The sequence below is a fragment of the Bufo gargarizans genome, chromosome 2 (assembly GCF_014858855.1).
Source record: "Bufo gargarizans isolate SCDJY-AF-19 chromosome 2, ASM1485885v1, whole genome shotgun sequence".
In the NCBI taxonomy this organism is placed as follows: domain Eukaryota; kingdom Metazoa; phylum Chordata; class Amphibia; order Anura; family Bufonidae; genus Bufo; species Bufo gargarizans.
Window position 1 is genome coordinate 531588038 of NC_058081.1, and position 14399 is coordinate 531602436.

The following is a 14399-nucleotide window of genomic DNA, read 5'->3' on the forward strand; positions in this document are numbered from 1 at the left end:
TATATAACATTATAAAAATATAAACTGTATTTTACATTGTATTATAACTTTATGCAAGTAAAATGTTAATTATAAATATTCAAGGAAAAATTATATACTATAATACAAGGGAATATACATTTATATTTCACAATGTTATTTATATTTCCATGTGTAATGTTAAGTTCTATTAGGAAATATTAGTTATAACTATACAAGGAAATATACATTTCAGAATGTTATAATCTGTTGTCTTAAATAATATTACAATTTAGATTTCCTTGCATTATGTTGTAATTCACATATCCTTTTATAATGTTATAATTTACATTTCCTTTATATTATAACTTTGCCTTGTATAACGTCATAACTTAGATTTCCTCTTATAATTTATATTATAAAAGGATGATCTAGAACATTTACCGTATGTATTTTAATATACCGGTGTTTGCTTTATATTACAATTAATAACACAAAACCTATACATGATTACATCAAGCAAGGAAGTATTAAATTATAATATATATAAATAAAGTAATACAAGGAAATTAAATCATAAAATTACATGTTCTCACATAATTTTCTAATTTACATTTTCTTCTATAACGTTATAATTTACATGTCCTCACATTTTTTGCATTTAAATTTCCTTGTATGTGATTTTTGTTTTCTTCATGTTTTTTTCTATATGTAATGTATATATATTAGAATTTATAATACATAGAGATATAAATTATAATGTTGCACATCATGTATACAGTATGTAACATTATACATGGACATGTAAATTCTAAACCTATATACAAAGACCTACCGTAGGTGTAGGAACCAGGTATATTGACCAAGCGCGGTAACTAGTAATAGTGGCGTTTGGTGAGCAGGAGTAGTGATCAGGTATAGTGACATGAAACCCTCCTGACGTTCTCTCCACTGTTTCCTTCTGTAATCGAAAAAATTTTAATGTCCAGTTGTCCAAAAGTAATAAGGCCTGAGCTCGAGGTTAGGAGGTGGCAAATCCCCTTCAGTGACCAATAGGTACAGATCCTTCAGAGAGACTGTGAGAACAATTGAGCAGTCAGCCTTATTGTGACCTAAAATAGGCTGCTGCACTTTCTTTGTCTGGTTGCCTCCATTCAGTTTTTCCCTTCTGGTGTAGAGCCGGCTTACCAGGGAGGACTAACCCTTGTAATCTCTGTCATGGCCATGGGAAGGTATAACCTTTATGTGGACAGGTCACATTCTCCTCAGACTTTACTTGAACCTTTGGAAAATGGCTCCAGTAATTGTTGCATGATGAGGACTCTAAAGCACTAATTACTCATTAACCCAACAAAAGAGAAGCTTAATGATTACGTCACCTCACAAAAAATTCAGTATGAATGTGTTCAAAACTTCTACTGTGTCCCAGCAATGACCAGTGACCACCATTAATAAATCATGTTAGCCATCCATTCACTTACTGTTAATTCTCCAATCACATCTGTTGGAAGTTTGCTCCAAGTATCTACAATTCTTTCAGTACATAATATTTTCTGGCATTGCTCCCCCCCCCCCCCCCCCCCCCACCCCCAACAACCAGTTTTTGTGTTTAGTTTCTCATTACCTCTTTCATGTTAAATGACATGCATGTATGCCAAGTGAGGGGTATGCTTGCTACAGAATGTCATACATGTACATCCTTCTGAATGCTGGGCCTACTCAGTCACCATTTCAGCCTAGTCGCTTCTTGCTGCAGTGGTTGGGATTAGAAAGAAATTTCATATTAATAAAAGTACTTTTCCCAATGAAAATGCTCAAGAAATAAAAGCATAAATAATAAAGTATGGTCATAGTAAAAACCCAAACTATTAAATTATTCAGCTGCATAGTTAACACTGTGAACAATTAAAAACAATCCTAAAAACTGAAAAATTTCAACTCTGGCCACAAAAAAAATGTCCAGTCAATAAAAAAAAGTGTGTTTTTTTTTTTTCATGCTAGTTAGTGAATCGTAAAATAAACTATAAATATTGTACATTATATCTCTATAATGGTCCTCATCCGCAGAATGAAGTTAACATGGTGAATGGCACAAAATTTAGGGAAAAAGATGAGAAGTTGTCAACTTCCACATGACATGGTCATGTTAGCTTCAACATTGATGTCTCCAAGTGGCACATCACTGCTGGGTCATGTTGTGATGCAATCAGTGGGTTGGTATGGGCATTTTTTTCCCTTTTATTTAATTGTACTTGTATTTGTACTTTTGTCATGAAAGACCTTTTGGGTGAAATTCACTCTTAATTTTTATTTTTTTATTTTGCACTTTTCCACTGTAACTGGGGCATCCATAGGAGAACAAGTTACAAATTAAAAACGGAACCCAGTGATGGCACTTGTCATTGGCTGAGCTATGGGCGCATTCACATCACTGTTTTGTTTTCCATTCTTCTGATCCTTTAGAAGAACAGAAAAAAAAAAATGGACCGTAATTTTGAGCATCAGTTTCCACTAAAAACAAGTTTGTGTCAGTCCCGCCGGAGATCCGTTATTTTTTATAGTGAGAAGGACTTTTTTCTTCCATCTAAAACAGTGGATCTCTGATGGAACTGCCAAAAATAAATGCAAACTGATCATAATGGATCTTCAAAATAATGGATCCATAAAAAAAAAATAGTTTTCTGTTCTTCTGATGGATCAGCAAAATGCTGATGTGAATGCACCCTAATTTGGGTCTTGTGGGAATTCGCTCTGGTAGTTAGGACTAGCGGATGCAGTATAGAGGCAAAGTAGACCGTTCTTGAATCAAACAGCAGTGTTTACTCACACATTGGTGTATCTCAAAATGCAGATAAGGTGTATCACAAAACGCAGGTGGCTTGGTGTTTGTTCACACACAAGGAACGTCCATAAACAATAAAAGTCACCTTTTCTCCTGGGTGTTAATTCACACCCTGTTAGCAGTTCAGCCTCATCAAGTCCATAGGCGGCCTGTTCGCCTTTAGAGGGGCCTGAGTCCTCTAGCCCGACTCAAACCTCAAATCCTAGCACAGCACACAGACTCCTGAGCTCCACTGTCAGAGGGAGGTAAAATCCCTGGCAGTGCTGGCTGGTTTTTATGCCTGGCAAAACCCAGCCTGGAACATGGGGAATAGTCACCCACCCAGTACTTTGACTACTCCCAGTAAGAGCCGTCCCGGATCAGCTATGACAGCCATGCTAAATCTGACGGTGTCAATTAGCAATAGCTGCTGCTGACACATAAAAATACCAGCTCTTACTTCATCGAGGCCAGGAACCTCGGTGACACATACCTTCCATCCACGATGATTCCAGGTACCTTCTTACAGTCTGCAATGCCAGGAGACATTTAGTATCCACCAGGTCCAATAGCATCAGGAGAGCACTGGTAAACCGCTTCTGTCTACTTCTCTGTTTCCCGAATGTCTGACAGCTGGGTGTGTGACATGCTGCTGCTAGAGCGCAGGAGCGTAAATGCACCCACGCCAAACAGGTAGGGATTTGCAATGCCTGCCATCAAAAGGATGAAATCCCAACTGTATTTGTTTGATATGCCATACATTGCGCATGGCCTTAGCTGTGATGCTTATGTGTATAGTAGGAGACTGCTAAGGCCAGTGGCTGGTTACAGGTAACCAAGACCAACAGCAACCCGGATCCATAACGCTTTATTTTTTTTTATTCAACTAGCCTTATGAGGACTTGTATTTTGTGGGACAAGTTGTACTTTCTAATGGCACCATTTATTATTGCATACAATGTGGTTGGGAAGCTAGAAAAAAAATTCTAAATGGGGTGGAATTGGAAAAAACGCAATTCCGCCATAGCTTTATGGGTTTTGTTTTTACAGCTTTCCCTATGTGGTAAAACTGTTCTGTCTTGGTCAGTATGATTACAATAGGACAATTACCATATTTTTCGCCCTATTAGACGCACCGATGTGTCTTATGGGGTGAATACTAACGAGCGCTTCCATTATGAAAGTGCATATTAGTAAAGGAGTACCGGGAAGCGGTGAATGCAGTGCTCCCCAGGCTCTGTACTCCTCGCTTCCTGGTCTTCCTCAGCCGTTCGCTGTGCTGTGACTGCGCACAGCGTGAGGATGTCGGCGCTCTGTGGCCTCACTCTGTCTGTGCGCATTGGGTCAACGCACAGCACGCAGCAGAAAGAAGAGAAGAGCTGGATGACAGGAGCAGCAGCAGTGTCCAGAGCAGGGGAGGTAAGTTGATTTTTTTTTCTGATCTGAACATGGGGGTCATTCACATGGAGGTCTACCTGTATATTTGACCTCAAATCGATTATTTCCTGCAATTTGGACCTTAAATATCTATAATCGGCTTATGTATATGCTAATATCAGGCCTTATTCACAGTCAGTGTTTTTTGTCAGTAATTTCCATCAGTAATTGTGAGCCAAAACCAAGTGCGGGTCTAAACACAAAATACTGGTGCAGATCTTTCCCTTGTACCTTACTTCTCTGTAGTCAACACTCCTGGTTTTGGCTCACAATCACTGATGGAAAACTCAGACCAAAACACTGACGTGTGAATGCCTTAAATGGATATTGAAGCGTAGGGAAAAAAAATTGTCCTAGGAATTGCACATGCTGTAAAACTAACAAAAGAACTACTCACCTCACCGATCACCAGCTGCTGCAGTTTAGACAGTCGGGTCCCTGCTGCCCCTCACTTCGTGCTAATAGCTTGAAATGGCTGTGAGTGCTGCTTAGTCTATCACTGGCTGCAGCAATGACTTCAGCCTGTGATTGGATCTTTTACAAAATCAGCTTCAAACGTCCCTCTTTGACCAAACAAAAAGTTGGAGGGTATATGAAGGTGTAGTTCTCTCCTCATTTACCTTTCTCCCTATGATGTCTACTGATGCCCTATAATAACAGTCTGGTCATGCTGACAGTTGTAGTTCTTTCTTCATATCTCTATCCCTATGATGTCCACTGATTCCCTATAATAACAGTCTGGACATGCTAGGAGTTGTAGGTCCCTCCTCTTAAACCTATGTTTCTGTAATGTCCTCTGATAGCCCATAATAGCATCGTAGAAATGCTGATCCGTCACAGCTGGTGGCCAGTTATAGGCTGCAACAGTCACGTCCCCTACATCAAAATGGATGTTGATACAGGGGTACTAGGGACCTGTGGAGCCGGAACCAGTGGTTCACAAAAAGTATGATCACCACCTCGGGTCTGGTCACGAGGTGATCCCGCATCATATGTGGTGGGTGACTTCTGGGGTTGCAGGGAAGTTGCTGTGGGGAAAACCTATTTAAAAATTTGCTATGGGGCAATCTCTTTCTAACAAAGCCTGAACCAGCCCTGTACCCTGCATGAATCAAGGGTTCTCAGGAGGTGTGTCCTTTCTAACAACAGTAGCTAGGGCGGTGACAGTTGAAGGATGGTACAGAGCATCTGAGTTCACTTTAGCGATATTACTGAGTCTGATCGAGAAATAAGAAAAATAATACACAGTAGGTGGTGCTATACAGATACATCTTATTGAGCAACATAACGCCTTCAAGGCCCTGCGATTTTCCATTTTTGCATTTTTTAATTTTTTATTCCAAACCTTACTGGAGCTATAACTATTTTTTTATATTTCCGTTCACATGTTTTTTTGTGAGACCAGTTTTCTAATGGCACCATTTAATATTGAAGCTGTGGTGTTCCATTCCGTGCTTCCCTTTTGCAAAAAGATAGAACTATCTTTTTGCGGAACGGACAGATCGCGGCTGGCCCACGGTCGGTGCTCGTGCATTATGGACCGCAATTTGCGGTCCACAGCACGGGCATAGGCAGCACACCTATCAGACAGTTATATCCAGATGACACACTCCCATTAAGTCTTTCCTGCTTCATGGCTCCGGGCTTAGTGTTCAACTCCAGGTCTCTGGCTTTGTGTTCAGCTCTGTTGGTTATTTGCTAATGTACAGGTCTTAGGTCTCTGTGTTCAGTTCAAGGTCACCAGGTCTCTATTCTCCGCTTCAGGTCATTAAGTTCTGTATTCAGCTTCAGCTCTCAGGGTTATGTGTTTCACTCTAGCTTTTGGGCTCTGGGGTAAGCTTCTGGTCTCTGTAATCAGTTTCAGGTCCAGGTTCCAGGCTCAGTGTTCAGCTTTCAGTGTATTTGGTCTTTGCATTCACTTCCAGGTCTCTAGACTCTGTGTTCAGCCCCAAGTCCTGCTGTTAGCTAGGACTCCTCACTGCCCCTGTTGCTCACTGCACTCGAAGACTCCACAAGATCTCCTACTGGCCTCTATAAAAACCAAGGGACACATACTCTAACTTAATACTAGTGGAGACATTGTCTGTGACTTGTAGACTTGGGACAAAAGGGCCAACTTCAGATAGAGAGGTGATGCCTCTAGTTATTTTCAACTCTTGAAAAATTGTGTAGAAGTGTTTAGAATTGTCAGTGTCATATCATCTCTTGAAGCTGAGGACCTTTATCTTCTCTATATCTCCATGACAGTCAATACTGATCACCATAAACTTTAAACAGTCCTGAAGTATATTATAAATTATGTAGATCCAACTCATATTCTGCTGAAATTGATCATATTCCGTCCGCCTGGAAGCTTATCCTTGTTATAGGAAGCATACAGAGAATCCACGTACAATTGCACATAATGCTACTGATTGGATCTATAGTATATTTGAAGACTAGTATCATGTGATCGTGGGCGGGAAGATCCCACTATCGGCGTTGAAACTCCCAGCTGCCTATTTCTGCACTAAGTCCTAATTACTACATAACGGGACACTGTCTGGTTGTGGTGGCCACATGTCCATAGTTTGTTCACTTATTTACTGAAAACAATGTTCATAATTGTTAATATGCAAGACCCCAGTCCAAAAAAATAGCACATTAGATATACTGGAAGTTACTCAGAGATCTTGGTGTAAAGCTTATTTGTAATTCTAACTGCTCCCCAAGGTGGATGCCGAACATCTGCTGGTAGCAAATACCAGGTGTTCTCAATCCCACTTAGGACAAATTTAAAAAGCTGTGTTTTTTTATTAGACTTCTGCCTTGTAAGGGACAAAAGTTCTATAGTTTCCTAATAATGTCAAATGTTCCACCCACTAATAAAGTGCTAACCTAGGGACACAGAGGCCCCAAGGGTTCAGTCATCACAAAAAAGAATCTTCATTGTATCAACATGGTTGGTGGGGTTGGTAAGGAGTATTTTGGATGTCTGTCACAATATATTTCAATAAGATCACTAGTATGAGTCCACCCAGATGGTCAATGTTGCTGCCCTACAGGTCATTATTAGCTGCTTGTGTCATTTCGTTCTTGTTCCTTGTCTGGGTTGCAGACATCTGGGTCAGTCCATGAATCATAAAGGGGTTCAAGAATGCCACATTTTATGCACCATTCCCATGGTGTTATTGTTATACAGTTGCCTCAGTATATCACACCTTATGAAGGTCAGGAGACTTGTGTATAACTTCTCATGGTCAAGAACATTTCTACATCTCATAGTCAGGCAGAATCTCTGTGACTTGTCATGACCTGGTAATATCACTATGGCTTATCATAATCAGGAGATATGTCTGACATCCCTTTGACTTCTTGTGGCCAGAAGATATCTCTGTGACTTCTGATACTCTAGAGAAAGCTCTGCAGCTTCTCATGGTCAGGAGAGATCTCCTATGCTCCAAAAATGAATTTTGTTACCATGTATTGATCACCTCACATTAGAAAATTCTCACAATTTAGCATTCAACATTGGAGGAGATGATCTGGTGATGGATAGACATCATTTCCTATCATTACACTTCTCTTTTGTCTTGTTCTTATTCCATAGACTGGAGATATTTGCTTGGGTCTTGTTTCTTTGGAGATTGAGCAGCTAAAGACCTTAAATGACAGGGCTGATTACACAAAAATGCTAATTAGTAGAAAGATGAGAGTGGCCACAACATTAAAATAGAATACAATGGAAAGGGTATGATTGATCAGACTGTAAATATGTGGTGATTGCAGCTGTATGCAGCTCTACTAGATAGAATCATTCTCATTATGCATTGAAGCCTATTTTCACTATTTCTGCCCCTATCATAGTATAGGAATGGAAAATTATTCTTAAAACCCATAGAAAGAAGGCTTTAAATCTCTGTCTTCAGGTCTTCTCTAAAGAGTGGCCCAGTAAAAGATACATTTCCCTCTTATCTTAAGCTTCTCCTTGACCAGAAAACAATTTGTCTACTCCATATTTGGACATTTGCAAACAGTTCAGAACCTTCCGGGCCTCACAGCTTCTAGAATGAACAGCAGCCTGGATCTAGACTCAGTCTTCTAAAAGGTTCAGGGGTCTTTCTAAAGCGCTTTTCACTGCAGTGCATACTGAATCCATACACAGAAGCCATATATGCAGTGTACTGATTCTGATTTGTACAATACTCGCTGCAGTGAGCACCGTACTGGCAGGAGCACACATAGCTGCTCCTGCCTGTGCCCACTGCGATGCAACCTTTGCATAGCACATTGGTGTAGGATGCCTTGCACTGATGTGCTATGCCAGGCTTTAGCACAACAGAGCGAGTACAGGCAGGAGCACTGATTTGCAATCTGGAGTTCCTGCCTGTTGCCGCTTTGCTAATGCCTGGCATAGAACATTGGTACGGGGTATCCTGCACCACAGTGCTATGCAAAGTTTTCAGAGGAGTGGGCACAGGCAGGAGCAGCTATGTGTGCTTCTACAGGTATAGTGCTCACTGCAGCGCATATTGTAGATGTGCGTAAACTGTGTATATGGCTGTAATGTACAGATTCTCTATGGTCTGCAGTGAAAAGTGCTGTAGACAGGCTCTAACGTCGGGGGCCTGTTTTGCTGGTAAAACAATAAAATCTATTAATACAAAAATATAAAAAAAATATTTGTATTATATTATTTAGGTAATTTCTAACAGTTTTAAAAAATGTTTATAGGTTTAGGTACACTTTAAGGTCAGCAGTCTGATTCTAGTTTATCTTCTAGATACTATTCTTCTGCAATTTTATGTTAGTCTCGGTCCTTTACTAGTCTGGTTCTAGGTTCAACAGTCCAATAGTCTGGATCTAGATACTGTTCTCCAGTTTTCTTCTAGAACCTGTCCTTTATCAGTCTAGTTCTAGGCTGCAATTCTCTTCTTGAGTATTATGAACGTGCACATGGCTTCTCCTGCAGGAGGCAATATTGACCCAATGGCCCTGCTCCTTCTTCTCAGCAGATGTCACTGGAAACAGTAAGTGACAAGAGGAGGCTCTGCTGCATGCTGCAGAGTGAATGGCTTCTCTGAGTATTTTGGTAGGGGCTCCATGCATCTAAATCTGTACACATTACTGCCCCCTTATGGTCTCACATAGATTGGAGTGTTTTGTGATTTCACGCTCACTCGTCCCAATAGTAGGAGATGAGTGCACTATATCTGGCTAGAGAGTGGGAGCAGTCTCTTCTGCAGCTGCTAATAATGATGCCAAGTAATGATTTCCCCAGAGCTGCTCTGATCTATGGCCACTAGCAAAGAGCAAATGCTCCAAAGTCTGCAAACATTACCCTGGAGGCGGAAGCTGCAGCTTGGTGTCAGAACAAGCCCATCATACTGATCGCCTCAGCTACAAGAGTTATGCCCGGGTACAAGAGGGAGCGCTAACATTCTAATGAAACAGCTGAAAGGTAACATTTAACAATTCTCCAAACTCAATAAGATAAACAGCAAATTACAGGATTCAATGTTGAGAGGAGAAACATCGATCCCAGCGTCAAAAATTAATCTGCCTGAGAGTGACCTCTGCTCCAGTCCGGGGGAGCGATGGAGAGGCATAGACTGGGCCCGCGTCTCTTCACCTCCAGGCGAGGCCCTGATTACAATCTCCACTGAGATGCTCTTATGTTGGGAGCGCAAAGCAAAATTGGAATCAATACTTTCCAAAAATAATTGGAGGAAAATCTTCACAGGTTGTTTGCGCAGAACATGTGAGGCCGTTCACTTCTGCTGCTTCTTCCTGGGGCTGAGACCTGGGGAGGAATCAGTTCAAAGGTGTCCCTGGGTAATTGTTGTGTTCACCTTGTATTTGCCAATCTTTACCCCCAGCCGGTGGCTTATCTGTGGCTGCTTCACAATGCTGAGGCTTCAAGCTGCTCTTAACCCTTGAGAAGCAGAGAACAGGCAGCAATGCATTATTATTATGATGGTGAATCTGCCATCAATGCAGTCCAGGTATGACAATGTTGTAATAGTCTCATCTTCAGAATTGATCACTGGACCCAGTTTCATGTAAACCTCACTATCAGGTAATGTGTGCTGCAGGCGTGTTGTCTGGTTTGGGCTGCTATTGCCTGCGGTGTTGTATGTACCAAGTAGTTGATCTGTTCTGGAATCTCATGTTTTCTCCTCTTCATCCATGGTAAGTGAGACATCCCCACCCTGGTTCGATCAGTGGGGCAGACACATCAGAGCCTCTCCTATCTGAGAAAAATGATGAAGATGCTACTTGCCTGAAGAAACTGCCCAGGAGGACACAAATACTGCGCCGTACATACCAAACAATACACATAAAATGAAGCAACAATTACAAATACATATAAATAAATCTCAACAAAACAATTAAAACCTATAAAAAATACCACCCTCACATGCCTTGCTAATATCTATACAATATCACTCAGGACAATTGCGTACTTTCACACTTGCGTTGTTTGATTCCGGCAGGCAGTTCCGTTGCCTGAACTGCCTGCCTGATCAGGCAAACTGTATGCAAACGGATGTCATTTTTTCTGACTGATCAGAAAAATGCCTGATCAGTCAGAAAAATGCATTGCAATACCGGATCCGTTTTTACAGTGTCATCAGGCAAAACGGATCCGTTTTTTCCCCCCTCATTTTTAAAGGTCTGCGCATGTGCAGACCGGAAGGACGGATCCGGCATTCCAGTATTTTGAATGCCGGATCTGGCACTAATACATTCCTATTGAAAAAAATGCCGGATCCGGAATTCAGGCAAGTCTTCAGTTTTTTTCGCCGGAGATAAAACCGTAGCATGCTACTGTTTTCTCTTTTGCCTGATCAGTCAAAATGACTGAACTGAAGACATCCTGATGCATCCTGAAAGGATTTCTCTCTATTCAGAATGCATGGGGATATGCCTGATCAGTTCTTTTCCGGTATAGAGCCTCTGTGACGGAACTCTATGCCGGAAAAGAAAAACGCTAATGTGAAAGTAGCCTTAGGTAAAAAATTATTCTTACTGTATATCAGTCCATACTGCAGCAAAACTGTATATACCTATTACAAAAAGGACTACGCTGTCCAACTGAGGTCTGTTGGAGCGGATGAACTACATTGACCACAATTACACTTAGCTTTTTAATCACCTTCTGTTGAACAGCACCTTCCAGGTTTTCCGAGCATCAGCTAACTACACTTTTGCTTTCTGAATCAACTTGTTAAAACGGTTTTCCAGGATTTTATAACTCATGCCCTATCCTCTGGATAAGATAGGCCATTACTTATTCAGAGGATATCAGTATATAATCGGTGGGGGTCCAACACCCGGGAACCCCGCTTATCAACTGTTTGAGAAGGCACCGGCCGGCGCTCCCGTGAGCACCGCTGCTTTCTCGCAGCTTGCCAAGCACAGTGCTGTATATTGTATAGAGGCCATGCTTGGTATGACACCCAGCCCCATTCAGTTGAATGGGGCTAAACTCTGCCTAGGCCACATGACCAATGAACGTGTCGTCACTGGCCTAGGAGAAGCTGTGAGAGCCACTGCCTTCTCAAACAGCTGATTGGCGGGTGTCCCCCACCGATCAGATACTGATGACTTATCCGGAGGGGAAGAGCAATGAGCTTTACTGAGGTGTTCTTGACAAATAACACTTGTGAGGATACGGTCAATCACTTCAGGGTATAAACACAATCTTTCTGTAGGCTGTATATGGAAAAGCAGGCTGAATAGTAACTATCTCAGAGTCTCTGTCTATAAAATCCAGACAACTGCCCAAATTGACAAAAGGCATGCCATTCTGTTCTCATTAACTCTTTCTGCAATTCCTGGGCTGAAAGATGCTAGTCTTAGATTGGGAGGCCAATCCATCTCCAAAGTGTGGTGGGCGCCAAAGCAATATACCCTTTTGACAAGCAGCAAAGTCTAAGTTGTGTGTTACCTTTGCTATCATGCAACGTCCCTTTTACTCGTAAAGAGTCTTGCTATCAGACACAGTAACTTTTAGTCCTTCTCTCAGAATTTTGGTGCTTGTTCTCAGCCTGAAGGGATGAAGGATACATGTAGTAGACCTCACACTTTGACTGCCTAGGCCAGGCTCCCTGGATGAGGCAATCAGACTACATAGCTCCCCTAACTCAGAGGGGACAGGGCCAGCCTTCCTCCAACTGAGTAGGGCATGTGTAAGCCATGTACCGGGGTGGGCTCCCCAGGATACAGTGAAGTCACGAACGAGGAAAGCAACCCCAACATCAGCTTTTGCCAAAACAGAATTTTACTTAAATGTGGCAATAAACACATCCACAAATACTGAGAACATACAATATATAGCACAGCGCCCTCCGATGGATGCAGGAGGAAAAAGCAGTAATTTACCTACTGGCGGGCACAACTAAACTGAGGCACTTTACCTGTTATTATTACCCTAAAAGCATAAGAATTGGGTGTGTGGTACTGGCAAGCCTGCGGTGCAGCACAACAGCTTACAATCTTACCCAGATCTACAGTATTCCCCCTCCCCTAACTGATCCTGTAGCACAGGCCTGAGTATTCCTTCTGAGCAAAACGCCAGCCTGGCTTGAGTTTGTGGGAATTTTATCAGCTCTCCAATGTGAAAAGTCACTTTAAGTTATGGAGCCCTTGCAATGAACAGTAGTAACACTTGTGGCCTGACACAAACAGGGACCCTAACTACCTCCAGGCCTGGTCCTAGTCCCCAGGCGCCACCACTGTAATGAGGTGCGTGCACGATCTTACTGAGCCAGGTCTGCTCTGCATCTGCTGGTGACTCTGAAAAGAACAAATGCCTCTCCAACAAGCATGCGGTACCGCAGTGTATGTAGTTTTGCTCCTCAGCTCTCATCAGCGTTCCTGGAAGCATTCCTCGTTCCTCTGGACAGGATCAGGGTCTTGAACACAATCAGCTTCACTTAGCTGCAGCTCTGGTCACTCTCACTCTCTGAATGTCATCGGATTCACTGCTCACACAGTTCCTCGGTGTCTTTCACAGCCTCACTATATATATGATGGCTGCTGCCTTCCTCTCAAGACTTGTAACTCCACCCCCTGAGAGTTCCCAACATCACTTGAAATGCAGTCTGTTGCTGTGCTTAGGAAACAGCGGCATCTTGTGGCCAAACAGCAGAATGTCAGTCCAGATCATTTAACTTAATTTAAACAAACACAATGTTCAGACAATGCCATCTGTTTCCCCATCTCACACATGATAACTAAACTGTTTTCCTTTTTTCCGTTATTGGAATCATATACATGTCATAGGAAAGTAGATTAACCCAAAATAGTAAACATTAACCCATTAAGCAGTAAATTAGAATAGCTATCCGTTAAAAAACTACCCCCCACAGCTGGGCATTTTAGTGCTATTGAAATAGGAAAAAAAAGTATTTGCACCCCTTTGTCTAAATTTTGAAAACTCAATTGCTATTAGAAAAGGGACTCGATGGGACAGAAGACCTTAATATTACTACCTTCATCTACTTTCTATACAGCTTTTTGGAGAACCATCATATGCAGTCTTTTTTTTTTAATTAAATATCTCTTTATTGCCCTCATCTCAAAAATCATCATCTATAGATTGGATAAAAATTACATTTTTTGAGCCATCAGAAAAAGATGAAAAACATTCCAATCTTATTTTATACATACCCAAATATTTTTACTCCCAAATTACCCACCCACCCACCTCCCTTAAGGGGGGGGAGGGAGACGTGTAATACAAAAAAAAAAAAAAAAAAAAAAAAAACCGTCTATCCAGCCCTAAAATAACCACCTCTTCCATATTTCATCCGTAGTTTTTCCTTTTCTACTATGGCCCTCCATCACCCGTTCTTCTTTAATCAAGTCCTCCACTGCTTTTTTCCACTGCCGAACTGTTGGAGGGTCGACCCCTACCCATTTCTTAAGTCTTAAGAGTCTAGCTTGAAATAGCACCTTACTCAGGACCATACTTATATCTCTATTTAGACCCAGGTGTTCGGTTGCCCCCAAAATACACGTCATCGGGTCTTCTGATATTTGAACCTTCAAAATTCGATATATGGTATCTGTTATTTCTGTCCAATATCTAAACAATCTGGGGCATCTCCAAAAGCAATGCATTAAGTCAGCTCTCTCTCCCCCACATTTTACACAATCATCCGAGGCTCTAACACCCATTCTTTTCAGTATCCAT